The sequence below is a fragment of the Gorilla gorilla genome, chromosome 14 (assembly GCF_029281585.2).
Source record: "Gorilla gorilla gorilla isolate KB3781 chromosome 14, NHGRI_mGorGor1-v2.1_pri, whole genome shotgun sequence".
NCBI classification, from domain to species: Eukaryota; Metazoa; Chordata; class Mammalia; order Primates; family Hominidae; genus Gorilla; species Gorilla gorilla.
Genome location: NC_073238.2, coordinates 43,075,982 through 43,079,487, shown reverse-complemented (window position 1 = coordinate 43,079,487; position 3,506 = coordinate 43,075,982).

Below are 3,506 nucleotides of genomic sequence, written 5' to 3'. Positions count from 1 at the left end.
CAGGATAAAGGAAGCCTGCACTATTCACTTAAGTGTGGCCCTAATGACTATGACATTGAGTAAACAGCATTGAGTAAAGGAAATTGGATGTTAGAATATGGAAGCATGGGGTCACCAAAGATGGCCCCTTTTAACTTTGTGCATCTCAGACTAAAGACCTGCATAAAGTGGACTCAAGAATGATGACAGGTGTTAAAAATAATTAATTAGAGCTGAGAGTGGTGGCTCATGCCTATAATCCCAGCACTTCGGGAGGCCAAGGCAGGTGAATCACTTGAGGTCAGGAGTTCGAGACCAGCCTGGCCAACATGGTGAAACCCTGTTTCTACTATAAATGCAAAAATTAGCTGGGTGTGGTGGTGCATGCCTGTAATCCCAGCTACTCGGGAGGCTGAGGCAGGAGAATCACTTGAACCTGGGAGGCAGAGGTTGCAGTGAGCTGAGATCGCGCCATTGCACTCCAGCCTGGGCAACAAGAGTGAAACTCCGTCTCAAAAAATAATAATAATAATAATAATTAATTAGGAGGCCATTAAGTTGGGGTTGCTTCCATGCCCTGGGTTCCTAGGTGAGCAATCCAGAACCCAACTCAATGTCAATAGTTGGGTTAACCAATCAGAAACCACCAACCAACCTCTAACCAGGGACTTTTCACTGGAATAATCCAAATGAGGCTATAACTGTACTTTAACAGATCAAGTATTTTTTTTTTGTCTTGCTTCTGAGTGAACCGGTCTTGTAAAAGACTTCTCCCCCACCTCTGACCCCCACCCCTTTGCCAGAGCCCCAAACTGCAAGAGCCCCATAAACAGGGAGCTCCCTGTTTATGAATAAGACAAATACACCCTTTAAGATTTTAAAGCGCCTCAATTTATCTTTTCACATTGGTAATGTTTTAGTAGGTATATGTGCACATGGGGAAAGGGCCAGATGGAGCTGGCAGTGAGTGGCCAATGACTACAGAAACCTGCCATGCTGTTTCCAGTTTAAGAACTTGCAACTGGATCCTGAAGTTGCCAGATGCCTATGGGTCTCGAGGTCACAGAGAGGGTGGTATATTTGAATTTTAGGAAGAGAAAATACTTGAGACTATTTTGCCCACAGCCCTGTGACTCTTTATGAACATCCAGTAATAAAGAAAATGATCTTATGCAAAGATGAAAGCTCAGTGCTGGCAGATTTTGAGATTTGGTAGCAACCTCTCTACATGGGACTTCATGGCTTTGGCCTTGATCTTTGACTCACTGAATGCCCACAGTCCCTGGTGTTCTCCATGCCAAGCCACTGGCACAAGATGACCTTTCATTCCTGACAAAATTTAACTAATCCTTCTTGTGAAATAAAGCAGCAGGGAGGACCAGAAATATGGGAAGAAAAAGGAAAGGGAAATGTTTATGGCATTGTCCCCCAGAGCTTTTCCAAAAACAGGACGCTGCCTGTAGGGACTGTGTTTCTCTATAAAATGGGAGCACTGGCCAGGCGTGGTGGCTCATGCCTGTAATCCCAGAACTTTGGGAGGCCGAGGCAGGTGGATGATCTGAGGTCAGGAGTTCGAGACCAGCCTGACCAATATGGTGACACCCCATCTCTTCTAAAAATACAAAAATTAGCCGGGCATGGTGGCCTGTAATCCCAGCTACTTGGGAGGCTGAGACAGGATAATTGCTTGAACCTGGGATGCAGAGGTTGCAGTGAACCAAGATCGTGCCACTGCACTCCAGCCTGGGTGATAGAGCGAGACTCCATCTCAAGAAAAAAAAAAAAAAAGGGAACACTATTGTGTCTGAGAAGCTGTTGAATCATCAACCATCCATACCAAGCCTTGTTTGCACTCTGCAACCTCACTGGAAAGTATAAAGTACACTTTTAAGTCTCAAACCAAACAAGGACTCCAATTAATTGATAAGAGAGCCAAGCAGGTTAACAGCCCAGAAGGCCTAGTCTTCCTGTCCTTCAGGGCTTTCTGCTCTGCAGCTCTAAGAGGATGCAAAGCACCTGTTTGCTTCTTAGCACAAGTGTCATTTTAATGAGGTGCAAATTCAACTTGTTCAGTAATGCTACACCAAGACAGCACAGTGCAAAGTGTGGTCCTTCCATCAAGCAATAGCAGCGATGCCCAGTGCTTGTTTGAAATGCAGAATCTGAGGCACCATCCTGACCTGCTAAATGAAAACCTGCATTTGACAATGTCCCCAGGTGATATGCAGCCACATTAAAATCTGAGAGACCCTGTTCTCCAGAGTTTTAGATCCTCTGTGAAAGAAGTCATTGCTACTGCCCTCTAATGAACAGAACAAAGGAGAATCCAGGCTCCTCCCAGCCTGCCTTCTCTCTCTTGTTAAACAGTAAAATTAGCGCCAAATGCCCAAGTATTAATTCATCTGCTTCCAAGCCTTTATAAAACAATGTGTTTATATGAATGAAACTGTACTTAAAAAGGGTAAGTCTATTTCAGTATGTCCCCATAGCTCCTAAAAGTACAATTTTTTTTAAAAAAATCAGTTTTAAATGCTTACTTCCATAAACAGTACACTTATTTTTCCCAGGCTATCAATTTCGCCTTCATCTTTGACTCACTGAATTTCCACAGTCCCTGATATTCTCCATGCCAGGCCACCAGCACAAAATGACCTTTCACTCCTGACAAAATGTAGTTAATGCTTTTTGTGAAATAAAGCAGCAGGCAGAACCAGAAATATGGGAAGAAAAATGAGAGGGAAATGTTTATGGCATTGTCCCCCAGGGCTTTTCCCAAAAACAGGATGCTGTTTGTAGGGGCTGGGTTTCTCTATAAAAACGATCATTTTATTTCTAACTCTCTTTCCTTTCTCCATCACCATTGTGTCAGAGGCATGCGAACCAGAGCAAGTCCATCTTGAATAGGAGCCGGGTAAAAAGGCTGAAACCTACTGGGCTGCATTCCCAGATGGTGAAGGCATTCGAAGTCACAGGATGAGATAGGAGGTAAGCACAAAATACAAGTCATAAAGACCTTGCCGATAAAACAGTTTGCAAAAAAGAAGCCAGCTAAAACCCACCAAAACCAAGATGGCCATGAGAGTGACCTCTGATCATCCTCACTACTATAGTCCCACCAACGCCATGACGGTTTACAAATGCCATGGCAATGTCAGGAAGTTACCCTATATGGTCTAAAAAGGGGAGGCATGAATAATCCACCCCTTGATTAGCATATACTCAAGAAATAACCATAAAAATGGGCAACCAGCAGTCCTCAGGGCTGCTCTGTCTATGGAGTAGCCATTCTTTTATTCCTTTGCTTTCCTAATAAACTTGCTGTGCTTTACTCTATGGACTCACCCTGAATTCTTTCTTGCATGAGATGCAAGAACCCTCTCTTGGGGTCTGGATCAGGACCCTTTTCCTGTAACAACTGGCCAAGTACCACATAGGTTAGATGGCCATTTGCTTAACATTATGTCTGTTTACGGAAATTCCATGGGATGTTGTGGTTTTTATTCTGCTGTTTCATTTGAGACTAGCTG